Below are 16,138 nucleotides of genomic sequence, written 5' to 3'. Positions count from 1 at the left end.
ATTTTTGAGTCAGTGTCTTGCTATGTAACGTTGACTGACCTGGAACTTGTTAGGGAAACCAGGGTGGTCTCACAGAGATCTGCCAACCTCTGCCTCCTGAGTGTTAGAATTAAAGGTGAATGCTGTCATGCCTGGCATTTACTTATTTTAAAAAATATGCCCGTGTATGCACCTGCCTGTGGATGGCAGAAGAGGTCATTGGATCCTCTAGATCTGGAGTTACATGTGGTTCTGTGCCACTTGTCATGGGTGCTATGAGATGAAAGCTGGCCAGCAGGAAAGTAATAAACAGGAGGTGGGAGTGTGAATTGAAGGCCTCAAAAAGAATGAAAGAGAAAGAGTAAGTTTAAGAGAGACATAGTATAGTCAGTCAGATTAAAAGGAGTAAAGAAAGAATAATCCATAAAATAATGGAATGTTTGCAGAGAATTTGGATTATGTATGTGTTTTTTAATCCCCAGAGATGCTCTGAGGAATGCCCTCCAGAAGACTGGCCAGTAGGAAAGTAATAAATAGGAGGCGAGAGGTTGAATTGGGGGCCTCAAAAAGATAGAATGTATACACATGTATATCATTCTGTTGATTGTGTCGTCTTTTGTGTCCTGGACTGGAGAAAGACAGTTGATTCTGGGAACTGCTAAGAAAGGTATTTTGGCTTTAAAATATGGGCCTAATGATTTGATGCTTTGGAAAAGAGGTTCTGCTTTTCTCTCCAGAGAGAATGAAAACTTGTGGAGTGATTCCAGTTTAATGTGGTTTGGTTCACTGAGACCCCCTGAAATGTTCCTGTAAAATACCCCCAAGAATGCATCACCCCCCTCAGAAGGAAGTAGCCAGACAGGCTGACTATGCCCAAATCCCCTAAAAGATTGTTAAATGGTCTGTCTCACTGGTGTGGCTTGAGCATATATAAGACTCCAAAGCCATCTTCCACAGTGACACACTTCCTCCAACAAGAACATTCCTATTCTAACAAAGCACACCTCCTAAGAGTGCCACTCCCTAGGAGCTTATGGGAGCCATGGGAATTCAGCCATGATCCTCCACAAGAGAAGAAATGGGGCACCACAGGAAAACTCCAAAAGTGATCCTTACAAAACAGTGATGTGTGGGGTATGCTAAGATAATTCTGAGGGACTGTCCTGCCACATGGGACAATATGAGTTCTGTGTGTCCTTATTCCCTGTTCCTGTCTTGGGGAGTATCAGGTCCTTGAGGGGACATGGTATACATATGGCCTCCATGCGTGGGGGACAAGGGCCTCTTTCTTGGTTTAGGTTAAGGACAGCCCTGTGATTCTGGGGAATGACCTATGAACAGGGAAGTGGGGGAATTGGCTTGTCTGTCCATTTCTCTTTGGTTTTCTTGTATGCCACTCATGTGCATGTACATCTGCATGTACATCCCTTGTCTGTGGAAATTTTCTTCTATGCTTTTTACTGAGCATATTTTTCATGAAGGATTCTTTTCATTCTTCTGTTCTCATAATTCATAGTTGCATATTTTTCATGGTTTCCAAAGAGCTCACTTTCTTTCTTCATACTAAAAAATGAAATTATCACAAGCCTTTTATTTGAATGATTGAATTTCTCTTATCTTATAGCCCAGTTTTCTGTACAACACATTCTATTTTTTTATCTCATTCTGTGTTTAATTAAGTTTATGTATTTTTCATTTCTTGGGTTTTTTATTTATCTAGATTCTAGGATTTTTCAATTCTTTATGTCTGTCTAATAAGTTCTGTTTTCATATCTTTAATTTTTTACTTAAGATTTTGTTTTCTGAAATAATTCATAAAATTATGTGTATCCCAATATTATTTGTGCCCTGATAAATTCATTGGTGAATTTTCAGAACACATTCAAAAGCATTCTTTTGTATTTATTGTGTTGAATTTTATTTATGTCACTCTTACTGTTTGCCACTACTGTGAGATTGACCATGTTGGATGGAACTATGTTTTCCTGGGTTTTCCATGTAACTTCCATTTTTGTGATGGGGCTTGTTCATCTGGATTTAGTTTGCTGGTGAAATGTTTCTGATACCTTTGTGTTCATGGAGTTTTGGATTGCTGTTTGGTGTTCCCAGTTGGGTTCTTCTTGGCTTATCTGTGTCTTACTTTAGCTTAGATTGGAGACACATGGCTCTGGCAGGATTGTAGATGGATAGAGGAATGACATGGGATGAGCTAAGGTGCAATCCTTCTGACCTCACAAATCAGGCTTTGGGAACTGTGATGGGATATTTGGTGTGGCACGGTTCAGTATATCCCACAACCTCCAATCTCATGAGCCAGGTAATACATATTACACTGTTGTGTCCCTATGTGTTCACATATATGAACCACTCATGAACCACTTTACACACAGTGCTATGGCTATATTCTCTAAGGGTTTGATCAAGATGGTGAACCATCCATGACATTGCCACAGTTCTGCCAGCCTCCTAAACTGACGCTCCTGCAATCACTGTTGCTGCTCACATGTCCCATGTTTAACTAACTTAAGTCATATGACTGCACTCCTCTGTTTGTATCCTCTGATGAGTCTTCAACATTTTAAAAATAAACTCAGATTCCTCCTGTAGAGATTGTATACATCTTTGTGCACATTTATTTTGGTGTCATTGTTTTGCTTGTTGTGTCCACCCTCATTCAGTATGATTTCTTAAATCCTTCTGCTTGAGATACTTCCTATGATTCCTTCATTAAAATTAGCCTCATCTCATGGAACTGTATTTTCTTTGGCTCTGGTTTATTCTCATGCATCTCTCCACTATTAAAACTGCTGTTTGTTCCTATAGTGTTACAGTGCACACTATAACTCAGGAGGTAGAGGCAGGAAAACCCTGCCTTTGAGAACAAGTCTTGGGGTACTTTCCTATTGTATTAGGTAGCATGACTAATAAAAACACAGAGACAGATATTGGGGTTCAAATTGAAGATCAAAGAAGTAAAGCAGTTATGCCACTAGAGAGATCTTCACTTGACCAAGGGTCAGACAAACAAAGGGGCCATCCTGCACTACTCTCTACCAACCTTAGACTCCACACTCCACAGAGTGAGTTCCTGTCTCTTCCCTTTTATACTCCTCTCTCATCCTAGTCATATCACTTCTGTCTCCACCTTCCTAGTTTGGGAATAAAGGTGTATGATCCCAGCTTATGGGATCACCTTTATGTGAGCTCTCTTTCTCATTTAGACAGATTCAGTATTGCATAACCCATGGTGGCCTTGAACTCACAGAGGTCCTTTTGCTTCTGTCTCCTGAGTCCTGGAACTAAAGGAGTGTGCCAACCACTCACTGGCCTGTATGACTGACTAGGATGACTACTTTGCCCTCTGACCTTCAGCAAGCTTTATTTATTAAAACTCAAATAATATACCACTAGAGTACTATCTATTGCTGATAAAAATCATGACAAAACCCACTGCTGTGGAAGGTATTATTTGGCTCTCGTGTTCCATTCAAAGACTATCTTATGGGAAGTTCACACAGAAACTCTGTCAAGAGGAGATAACAGATGTTTACTGACTTTCTCTTCTTGGCTACCTCAGCTTGCTTTGTTACACATTTCAAGACCAGCTTACAGGTGTGGAGACACCCAAAGTGGACATAGATTTCCCATATTAGTCATTACTAAAGAGGGACGGTAGAGAGAGCTGCTGAAACCTCCTCCCAGCAGCTGCTGTAGGAAGTCTTACAGGCAGTCGTTAGCTTCCCACTGGGGTGTGGCCTCTTATACTATATATGCTCATGTAGAGCATGTGCCAACTTCTTTTCCAGGCTCTCTGTTCAGATTGCAGATTTTGGTTTCTGATCTCCGTTCAAGCAGAGGATTCTGATTTGTCAGTCGACTGCTAAATAAATAACCATCTATTTCATAATTCTGAGCTATTGTTGGATTTCTTTTAAGCGTCCTTCCAAAAGCAGCTGTAAAGTCACCAGCCTAGTTTCAGACACTCAGCACATCAAACCTCTGTGGTTTTGAGTCATCTCTCTGTGTAAATGAATGTTTGTGGAAACACTATCAAGTGACAGAACCCATATCCAGAAAGACTTATGCTAGGGTTTTATTTTTCATTCTGGTTTTCCTATCTCCCAAACTTCTGAGGCAAGAATAAAACATGGAGAGGCAAAGAGCAGTGGGGGAAGTGGGGATGCCAAGAGGAACTGACATCTATTTTTACATGTGTAGTTTTGCCTGTAGGGGGAGATCGTACCTAGCAAGAGTTGAAACCTAGCCCTGTATGTGTATAAAATTCTTTTGCTGTTGGGTAGGAAATGTTTTATAGGACCAGACACTTAGGTGTTTATGTGTTTGAGATAGTTTGGCTAGAGGTTTTGTGTTAATTAGTAGAACTTACACATAGACAGGTGTCTGCCTTTGAGTATATAGAACAGAATTCATAAAAGTACCAGGCTCCTAGTTGTGTGGGGGAGGGGAGGAAGAGACAGACAGACACACACACACACACACACACACAGAAAGAGAGAGAGGGAGAGAGAGAGAGAGAGAGATAAAGAGACTCAATATACCCCTTGTGCCATTGCCTGCACCAAAGATCAGATTTTACCTGTGCAATTGGGGTTTCCATTTAAGAAGAGACTTTGTAATGAAAACTTGGAGCCATGCCCTGTGGATAGGTGACATCCAGGTTTATTAAGCTTGTGAGGTGTTCTCAGTGAAAATATATTGGGTATAAGCAAGGACCTGCCACTGAACATCAGTAGACACTTACAAGTCATGTTTGTTTAATATATTTTCTGTGGCTATGGACATACATATAACTTCTGCAGGGTAAATTGTTGCCAAATTGAACTCTAGACTTTTGGTCCAGTGGGACTATGAAACAGGCCAGTACCATATCTGAGAATGAAGAATGGAAGAAGCTTGGAACACTGCTGTCTCCAAATTTCACCAGTGGAAAACTCCAGGAGGTGATGTTGGTGAGGGCATCTTCTTATGGGACAAATATGGGGACAGGTAGAAAACAAGCCCGTGGTCCCTTTCCAAGGGTCAGTCCTCTGAATCACAGTTCCCCTAAGCTGGTCTTTTGTCTTCATACCCATAGACCCGTTACAAAATTCAACATCCTGCTCATGACTTCATTACTGGGGATGACTTGTCCTTCTGGGACCTGAGTTTCCACATTTAGCTACAGATGCTGTGCTTTGTGCTTAGATGTTCCCCATCATTGCACAGTATGGAGATATGTTGATGAAAAAATTGAGATGAGAAGAATAGAAAGGGTAGCCCATCACTGTGAAAGAGTAAGTGGTGGTGCCGTCGATGGGACTGTAAATACCATCGTGTCCCCTCCACTCTAGGAAAAGGACATCTGTCTAGTAACCTCAGGTAAACACCCCACGTGTGAGTGATATAAGAACCTTGACTCTACCGATGGTCCAGCAGGTGGTTCTGACTGTGTGGCTCCCTGCCTGGGTAGCTCAGAATTAAGAGAGGCCTCAGATGCAGATGTTGCTTCCAATGTCTCTCTCTGCTCAGCATCCTGGAGTTTATAGCATGGATGTGATCACTGGCAGGATGTATGAAGTGAACGTTGATTCCTGCAACAACCCAGAGGATCCCTTTGTACAGAAAGTCAAATAAATCTTAACAAGTTTGGAATTTCTTGGCCCTATTCTTCTCTGTGTATGTAAGTAGCTACCTCCTCTCTTTTTCTTCCTTCCTCACATACTTCCATCAAAAAATATCATCCATCATTACTGAGATACAATTCATATATAAAAATAATGTAGCCACTTATAATTTGTGATTCAGCTTTTGCTCATACAAGGCACGTGTATCTATACCAGTATCAAGCCAGGGAACCTTTTATTCAAGAAACCCGCACCTTTTCATTCCTGTCTTCCATTCCTCCTTGCAATAAAGACACCAGTTCACTGCTCCTATAGATCTGTCTGTTCCTGGTATGCCATAAAAATATGCTATAAATATGTCATAGAATGTATAGAATTTAGTGACTAGCTTCTTTCACTTAACAGAATATATTAAACAGAAGCATTTGTTGCCACTCCCATGTTCTGTAGACAAATCAGATTCTGTACCATCTGATGGTCATTCAACTTATTTTCAGATTCAGAATGTTGTAAATAAGCTGTCATTGGCATCTGACATGGTTGAAACTTGTTTTCATGTTTTCCGTGTATGCACTTGGGGTGTAAATTACACCCCAAATTAGCAAATTGCATAGGAATCCGGGTTTGACTTATCAAGCAACTGAGAAGTTTTTTCTTTGGGAGACTCAGCATTTTATGTTCTGGTTAGAAGTTCAAGAGGACTCCCATTGGACACCTTGGGTTATTGTAGTTTCATGATGTTCATTCCTCCCCTGATTGGACATTAAGTAGTACAGCACCATGAGTGCTGGGCTGTGTTTTTTCAAAGTGGTAATCACACTCAAAGACATTCTTCTCTTTCTTAGATAAACATCTACCCTTTGTTCCTGTGTAGCTGAATTGTGTATGCACTTGTCATTGAGCTGTAAGATTGGCGTGTGTATCATGAGTAGCCGTCACTTTCCAGGCATGTTATTGGCATACTTTCTCTTTTTAGATGGTTTTTACTGTCCTTGATGGTATGGATCCTTTGAAGTACACTTTTAAATTTTTTTATTTTTAAAATAAATTTAACATTTATAAATGTTTTAAACTTTTATAATGTACAATTTTATGAAGTACTGTGACTTCATCTCTTAACCACATGGTGAGAGCTGGGGTTATAAACATTTAACGTTAACCCAATTTCATTTTATTTGGGGACTATATTCCTGAAAACTTTTATTTATTTGTTTATTTTTTGGGACACAGGGCCCACGTTTTCCTGGCTGTTCTGGAAATCGTTCACTGAGATCCATCTGCCTCTCCCGTCAGAATGTTAGGATTGAAGGCACGTGCTCATCATGCCCGTTTTAGACCTAGAACTTTGTTACCCTTTTACTTAATTAGTATGCACTGTTATCAAATTTATTCCTATCTTTAGAGGAATGCAGAGAATGTAAATGCTGGTAAGGGAGGAGGAACATCATCTTCTGGACTTGAATGGCTATCACACCCTCAATCTCACATAAGCTACTCTAGATCAAGCCAATCAATATTCCCACTATAGATGCGAGAGATGTTCTCTGGGTCCCACCCCACTCTGAGGGACTTAGGGAAGAGAGTCATTGTTCAGTTTTCCATGCTGCAGTGGACGGTCCCACACCCATGCACATGAGGGCGGCACTGAAGACATAAGAGGACTATTAAACAACATGACATTGTGAAAGGGAAGTCTGAGGGGAATGCTGTAGAAGCTGCAGCAGGAATAGCGGGATTGGGATAATAATGTTATTTCATTGCATGTATTTATGAAGTAATCAAAGAATAATAAATGTTTCTTCCTATTTTACGTATTTTTAATTTTGTTTTATTTCTAATCATGTATGCATATGTGTGTGTATCCATGTGAGTGCCATGCTTCTAGAGTCCAGCAGAGGGAGTTGCAGTTATGAACCATTCAATGCCAAGGACTGGGCACCGAACTTGGGTCTCTTGTAAGCAGCAAATGCTCTCCACCACTTGACCATTGCTCCAGCCCATATCTTGAGTGGTTTACGTTTTGATGTATTATAAAGACAGCTATTACTTTGGTACCTTCCTTTGAGTTGAATAAAAATACAAGTGGGTCCTGGGCTTAGCAGAAGTTGTACTTGATATCTAATAGGAGAGAAGAAATTCAGTGAACATTTTCATTACTCTTTCTCTTTTTATTCTGTAAGTTATGATTTCATTACTAACTCCACTATATGAGATGCTAAGTTTCCCTGTTTTTCCAAACAGGCTAATGGCCTTTTTCTATGAATTAGTAATACAGATGAAGGAAATCACCTTGAGTCAAATCAGAAGGTAAAATGCGGTGTGAATGTCAGAATGCTCATGGTTTGATCATGTGTCAGGCTGTGAACATGTCATTTGTGCCCTTTCTCTAAATGTCCGCCATCGAGTTTTCTCTTTTTGCTTCAAGACATAAGATGATTTTCTTCAGCTGATGATGAACACTCAGGATTCCAAAGGCAAAGAATTCCTGAAAGGTAACCCAGGGTGCTTCATGGTGTATGGATCAAGAAGCTCAGAGAACCACCACAACAGGTGGTTGAACAGTGGCCGTCCTCCCTGGACTCCATACATCTCCTGACAGGGCTGTAGCAGCATGTGGGAAGAGTTCAGCTGTGAAACCAGATAAGGACATTAAGAAAGAAAAGAAGGGCCTGCTGAAGCTCATCTCTGGTGCCTCCACCAAATGTGTGCCCCCCTGCAAGCCTCACCTAGTCTGGACTTGGGGCTGGGTGCAGGTCAGGTGTCCTGCAGGGAGCACTGGGTCCTGAGTTGCTGCTAATGTGCAATCACGGCTGGGCAGGCTCTTACCCCACAGATGGAGATGGCCCCATGCTCTCAGGCCCAGTGGTCTCAGTGACCTCAGCCCAAGATGCTTTCATAGCAAGGCAAGTTCCCTGGACTCCTCAGTGCCCGCTGCTCCAGGACCTCAGCAGGACTGCTCCTCCCTGGCTCCTGTCACGAATAGGCCAGACCTGTTATCTGTGAAAGGCACAGAGTGGTGTTTTTCTACCATCCTCAGAGTGAGGCAGAGCTTGAACTTGAAGAAGATACTGTGTTCTTTCATAAAAATGAGAGTATAGTGGTTCAAAGGCACATTACAAAGAATTGGAAAGATTGGCCTTTTTGTGGGGAGCTTTGTAAAAATATATGAGAAGATTCCATGTCAAGAAATGGTAACATCACATCACAGAGCAAGGTCATAGAAAGAGTACAGATGTGGAATTCCAGCTCTCTAGGAGCTGATCAGAGGTGGGCACCTGACTCCAGAACCCGGGCCTGGCTACCCCTGTGGGCAGAGTGAAGGAGGTACTTTGTGTGGTTTCTGTCCCTCTGGATTCTGATTTGTGAAGAATGTCTTGTACTGTCTAATGAATAATACAGACAAATGCCTATATTTTGAAGATGTTTAACTAAAGCAGACAATTGTTTACAAGGCTTAACTGATTCATTTGCCTTTTTAAAACTTAAACTTTCTTATAATAGCAAATTCTTTGAATTACGATTTTTAAAAATTACTAATTTATGAAATGATGGCTAAGAAGTTAGATTTTCTCCTGTTGGGGTGAAGAGATTCTTTTGGGAATCAACTGCTCCTCCTCCTCTTCTCACTTCCCTCCTCCTCCGGTTTAATTTGCTTCTTTTAGGCAAAAATTCAAGTTTCCCAAACAGACAGCTGAATAGGTACCAACAAGGATCTGGGGCAGGGAGACAGTGGCTCCTAGAGAGAGGGGTCAGTGGCCCCACCATTCTGTTTTTATCAGAAATCCACCCAAAGTCTCAATCTTCGATTTCACGTTGTGGGTTTTTCATTTTCCTAAAATGAAGTGGGTAAAGTAAGAAGAAAAATTAAGCACAACCGTTGACTAAAAATATGTCTTTGCTAACATAAGCATCTCAGTGCGTTGGTTGGGAAGGAAGAGAAATTGAAGTTGTAGCTGCTGTGTGTGAATGACTTTTAAACGCAATTCCCATTTTACCCTCAAGTGATCTGCATGCTCACAACACAGTAAAAATTGGAGAGACAGTGGGGGTAAGAGATGCAGCTGTGTTGAAGTCAAAGGCTGTAAGGAACAAGGGGAAGTTCCCATTCATCCACTGTGAGTCCCCTGCCATCTTGCATGTGTTACTAGATTTACACAGTGATGTGTATTGTGCACAGTGTATACATGCCATTGCCATTACTACTCAGAATTGATAGATACAGGAGGTTTAAAAACAAATATCATTCTCTTCTCTACTCCAGCACCATTACTGACCAAGATATCCTGAGTGTGCTTGCTCTGTCTCTGAAGTTGAACATTAGCCAGCACACCAGTGGTTAGTTAAAAGGCAGACTGATGTGCTGGGTGAGTTTATCCAGGAGACCACTGGCTCCTGTGACTGTGGTGAAGCTCTGCAGGGCATGCTGGGAGTGGCTGTACCCACACCTTGCAATTGCTGGAGGGTCTAATCAAGTCCATCTCTTTATAGAAAACCTGTGACATCTGGTGGAGTCTTCTTCAGGTTTCATCTCAGCCAAGGGTCTGGGTAGTCCTAGGAACAGCTGGAGGAAAAACAGCCTGGGAGTGCATGAGACTGTTCCAAGGTTCTCCTGTGGGTAAGTTAAGTAAGGAAGTCAACATACCTTTTCCTTTTCTGGAAAATAGTCCCATGAATTAAAGAATCAAGTAAAGGCAAGAAATTCTATTGTCTTAAAAGGATCTATAATGTGATTGGAAGAGGAATCATTCCTGCTAACCATTTTTAATATAAAATCATCATTAAATTACAACATTACAACAGAAAGTTACATTACTTTCTGTTGAATTGAAAGATACTTTACTAGGATATCCAGATAACATAATAATGTTTGGAGACATGGACTTTAGTTAGAAAAACAGCTGACATCAGCTTTCATCTGTGTGAGTTGACACCAACATGTCATTATATTCTTTACTTTTACAAATTGGCATATTTTATAGAAAATTTAAAAGAGGAAAAAGACTACTACCAGCTAATATTTTTTTACCTGTCCTTTCTCCAAATTTTCAGCTATATGATTGACATATCCCTGGTAACAGTTTTTTGGTATAAATTTGCCTATAAGTTCATCTGTTGGTAGTTAATTAGATGACAACACATCTATTGGATGTTTTGGAGACAATAGATGGGTGTTGTAAAAAGGGCTTTTTACACAGTGGTGGTAATAATGAAGCTAGAATTTATCATTTCTTTTATGTTAATTTTGAGTACTGACTGAAAGGTTTCATTATTAAAAATCAATTTTCAACCATAAAAGAGTCCAGAAGAAGGGATTGTCAGGAGATATGTATGGGGTGGGTTTATAGGATGGAAGTACTTCTGCCAAATTCCAGAAAGATGTGCACATGGATATATCTTTGGTGTCCACTGGAGCTTTCTAGATGTCCACTAGTGTAAATGAACTAGAACTTCTAGAACAGTCACAGAGACAATTTCATGCTGAGTCTTCAGTGGTGTTAGGTCATCTGTCTGATTCTCAGTCCCTTCCAATCCCACTGATTCTGGATTTCTACCTGGGAATTTGCATCTGGGCTTCAAAGAGGAAGATCACTCTCCAGCAGTGGGGGTGATCTCTGGGAGTGAGTGATTGAACGGTGATTAACAGTTTAGTCTGCAATTTATTCTGCTCTGTGTAAATAGCATCTGGGAAACTATATGCCCTGCTCTTCTTTATTTTTCCGGACCCTGGTTTATAACATCATCCATTCTAGGTCTGTGACACAACTATTATTAGTATTATAACTACAGAAGGATTTTTAAATTCTCATATTTATTCCATATTTCTAGTTATTATCCAGTATGGGAAAGTATTTCAAGCCTTACTTATTTGTTTTTTTAAAAAAATGACATTTTAAAACAGTCATTTAAAAATATATTCATTCATTTCTAGTGGTGTGGGTCTTCCCACATCAATGAATATAATCCCACATGGTAATGTCCAGTCTTGACTCTTAGGTCATCCTAGATCCTGTCAAGCTGTCAGTCAGTATTAACCACTGCATTTCTTTATGTTTATAAGTATGTATGAGGACAGGGTGTGGTGGGAGGAGCTACACATTTGTGGTGGTTGAGTCTGATCTAACAGGACAGATGGGTCACAGTTGGGCATCCAAGTGGAATTCAGTCCCAGTGACTCTGGACCTCCTTCCTCTGTTCTTCCCTAGACAGCTGAGGGCACCATTTGAATTTCTTCTCATCTCCACTGGGATGTTCTGCTTTGATCTTCATTATCTACAATGATCTTTTCCTTTGATCTCAATCTGATATTGAGACCACAGCCCAATCAGTTTTTTGTATTTTCCCGGGCTGTAAGCCCACCGGAATGTCTATTTCCTTTATTATGTTACACTGGCAACCCACCATGATGTGCAGAAGAAACTTCAGGATGAGATTGACAGAGCTCTGCCCACTATTGTAAGTGGATGGTGCCCAGAAAAGGCACTCATAGGAAAAGAATTAGCAAGAACATGACTCATCAGTCTCAATAAGAATTTTTACAGCAGGCCATGCATTGGTTCTTCCACCCAACAAGAGTCTAAGATAAATAGGGGAGGGACATAGGAGATGAATGCAACCCATAGAAACACACAATCTTTAATACAGTCCTGGCTCTGATGTATCTTTTTCTGTTATTACAATAATACTAAGTAAGAGACACACAGAAAACCTGTGCGACCCTTGAAAATAAGCAGCTGTCCCCCAGGTGTCTGGCTAGTGATCTCTGCTGATGTCCTCAGGGTGCTGTCCCCACTATAAGGTGGTTGTCTGCCTGTCACTTGTCTTGGCAGGCTGGCCTGACACTCCTCTCAATGGCTCCTCTGTCCAGTCCATTCGCATGTCATTTGTGTATGTGGGTTTGTGAGTCAACTAGGAATTCTTTTCTTCCTGTGGTTTTGAAGGTGTATTAGACTCCTTCCTGTCTAACTAGCATGACTTTCAGAAGTTCTTTGAGTGTCAGTGCCCTCTGCTGACCATAGCATGCATTACAGTCAGTGTGCTGGACAGGTTCTCTCAGGAAGTATCCAGGTAAACCCCTGTGAGGTGGCTAATGTTCCAGCTTCAGCTGTTTTGGAAAACACATAGATATGCACTAGAGAGGTGCCTGCCTTTGTGCTTTCGTGTATTCCTAAGTATTGGTCACCTGCTGGTGGGATGCAGCCGTGGGTCCTGTTGTGCTGTGGGGAACATCTCATGGCTGAAGTGCAGGGAAAGGAGAGCTCGGCAAGTTCCCACATCCTTGTCATCCTGTCTAGGGAGGGGTTTGTTTGGTGGTGAATAGACCTTTAGAAAAAGAGGAAGCCCAAACAGTTGGGTGACTTTAAGAGCTCACTGAGCTCTGGCCAACAACCTAAAGAAGAAGATGGGAGGAGAAGACAGTTGTGCCTTACAAAGTCAACACTCAGAAAGGCAACACACCCAAACAGAACCTCATGGTCACAGGCTGGCTTGTAGGGGCTATATTGGGTAAGGATAGAGGTGGGGAGGTGGCTAGTGGCCTCCTGAAAGAGAAAAGTGCATGATCAGCAGGTGAACAAGCATTCCTACAGGCAATCTCCTAGCTGACTCCCTGACCTGCCACCCTGGAGCAATCCTTAAGGGCAGAGACAGGGCAAGTCTCCACCTAGATGGAGAGTTCTTGCTTAACCTTGAAGTTGTATTTAAAATTTCCTTATTATTTCATATGTGTGGGTTTGTGGAGGCTATTCTTGGTTGTCATTTCCACTACATCTCTAATGCATGCATTCAGGTACTGGTGAGGGATTTTATTGATTGGGTGACTTGATGTGGTAAGACCCACCCTAAATCTTGAACACACCTTCTGGAGTCAGCCCACAGAAAAGAACATGGAAGAGGGAAGCTTCTGAATTTTTGTCTATTTGTCCTCACTCTCTTCAGCAAATCCATCTCTCCTGAGGCATTCCCTCACTGGTGTTAGACCCTGCTTTGGGATTTCAATGCACACTGAATTCCAGTAGCTCTCTGGGACTCTCTTGGGAGTCCTGCAGCTGACAAGGACTGCTGAGACATTCAGGTTCCTAGACTGACGATCTGCAATGTGCTTGTCCTTTCCATCAGGAGACCACATGTGTATGGTAAGCTGGACCTCTGCTTGTGAACGACTAATATAAACAGCCCTTAATATATATGTTTCTGCATTTGTGGATGTAGGCTATGTGTATGCATGCACGTTGTGTTGGTGTCTGTATGTGTTTCTGTGTCTATGCATGGGTATTATTTCCAGTAGCTCTGTCCGTGGTGAGCACTGACTAAAATTGGCTGTTTTGTCTGCTCTTAGTTTTCAATGAACCACATTCTGTCACTGAACAGCTCACCAATTGGGAAAACTGACCAGTGAACTCTGGTGCCCTGCTGTCTTGTCAGGTGTCTTTGCCTGCATTCTACTTGCTGTGATAGAATACTGACTTCAGAAAAGCAGACATTTCTTTTAAATTGCAGATAAATGTCTACCATAAAGGGAAGCCAGGACAGAAACTCAGAAAGAAAACTGGAAGTAGGAACAGCAGCAGAGGTCATGGAGGAACACTGCATACTGGATTGCTCCTCATGGCTTGCCCAGGTTGCTTACTTATATCACCCAAAATGACCATTGCAGGTAGGCACCACCCACAGAGGGCTGTCCTTTCCAAACCAAGCACTGATCAAGAAAACGCGCCACATATTTCCCTTCAGGCCACTCTGATGGAGACATTTTCTCAACTAAGGTTCCCTCTTCTCAACTGATCTTTGTATTGAGCTGAAGACAATGAAAGAAAGAGAGAAAGAAAAAAGGAATGAAAAGAATAGAGGGAGGAAGAAAGGAAGATAGAAACTTCTAGCATATAGGGTAACAGATGCATTCAACTGTGCCATTTTTTAAAAATATGAATGCGGGGTTTCCATTTTAGGTCCCCATGCTTTCTCAGCAGGCAGCACACAGATGGCCATCTCCTTACCTTTGATCTGTACTGTTTTCAGGGTCCATCAAACCTGCATAGGGACAGTGACATGAGCATTCCCACTGCTGCCTGTAGCAATAAAATGGATGTGATGATTGAGTCCTGTGTGGACAATTTCAAAAGTCTGGTCCTTTATCCACAAACCTGCCATTTCTACATCAACTGACTTCCCTTGTCATTTTTAGCTACATGTTATGATTTCTGCTATCTGTCTTACCTATTGCAGATGTTTCCTTAAAATTCTCTGGAGAAAAGATAAGGTACACTGTGGAGAGCAGGGACAAGGCATGTAACAGAATGATGACTGTTTGAATGGCTGTATCTGCGTATTTTCCTGTTGATGTGCTTTCCAGTTGATGCTCTCATCTGGATTCCTCCCTGTGCATGGCTGGTGTGCAGCTGTGTGGTGAGTTCCTTCTATGTGACCTGTGTTGGCCTGTTTTTGTGATTTTGTTAAATTACCAGCTCTAAAAACATTCTGCCAATTCCTCAAAATTCTTCTAGACATATTGATTGGTCATTGTGGTGGTCTGATAGAAATTGACAACCACAGGGTGTGGCACTTATAGGAGGTGCCAAAAACCCAGCATATCTAAGCAGACCAGTCAAGTTGTAGCCTCACCCTTTAATGGTTCAAGCAAGAGTTCAAGACAGTAGCAAGGGGTGGTGACCTTGAACCTTTGTAGTCTGAGTCTCACTCCTACCGGGTGCCCTCAGGGGACAGGTGTGGAGTTTAGGGCCCAGGGAACAGATGATCTAAAAACTCAAAACAGCAAGCAATCAAACACAAACCAAGTAGGAAGAAATGCCTTTGATAGTTACCCCATTTAAGAATTAGGAAAAATTCTTGCCTGGACCTATTTTCCCAGAATTTTGGAGGCTGAGGCAAGCAGATCTCTGTAAGTTTGAGGCCAGCCTGGTCTACAAGAGCTAGTTCTGCCTGGTGCTGGTGGCACACACCTTTAATCCTAGCACTTGGGAGGCAGAGACAGGTGGATCTTTGTGAGTTCAAGACCAGCCTGGTCTACAAGGTCTATTTCCAGGACAGGCTCTAAAGCTAGAGAGAAACCATGTCTTGAAAAACCAAAAAAAGAGCTAGTTCCAGGACAGGTTTTAAAGCTACAGAGAAACCCTGTCTCTAAAAACAAGAAAACAAAATACCACCACCAACAATTGAAGAGTCCAGGAATACGAAAATAAAAATGTAGATTCCAAAAATAAGAATGTAGAAATAAAGAAATATAAAGTTATAAGTCTAGGAGAATGAGAACAGACTGTCAGCAGCTTTCTCAGCAGATCAAGGATCATTCACTCACAGTGAGTTATTTTCTCAGATGTTTGGAAAGCTTAGGTCAATTTACAAGTGGCTGTTTTTTTTACAAGGCCAGAGCGTCTCTCTCTACAAATTGAGAGTAGTGTCCTGGCCATCCCTGATAAATGACAGATATGAACTGAGTTAACCTTTAGGAGACAGAGATATGTGACCTCTGGGTTAGACACTGTCTCCATTATGGAAAACTGGCACCACCAGAGGAGAGA

The 16,138-nt window shown here is 41.6% G+C and overlaps 1 long non-coding RNA gene across 1 annotated transcript; it reads left to right on the top strand.

Moving 5' to 3' along the window:
• Positions 1-8,076: 8,076 nt before the first annotated feature.
• LOC148117926 (uncharacterized) lies at positions 8,077-14,937 on the top strand. Its single transcript, XR_015736644.1, has 3 exons — positions 8,077-8,927; positions 10,125-10,218; positions 14,826-14,937. It is a non-coding gene; the product is annotated as an uncharacterized LOC148117926 (long non-coding RNA).
• The last annotated feature ends 1,201 nt before the right edge of the window (positions 14,938-16,138 follow it).

This window comes from Myodes glareolus, chromosome 25 (assembly GCF_982192425.1).
Source record: "Myodes glareolus chromosome 25, mMyoGla1.1, whole genome shotgun sequence".
Lineage (NCBI taxonomy): Eukaryota > Metazoa > Chordata > Mammalia > Rodentia > Cricetidae > Myodes > Myodes glareolus.
Note: the sequence above shows the minus strand (reverse complement) of the source record. Positions and strands in the feature narration are given on the sequence as shown.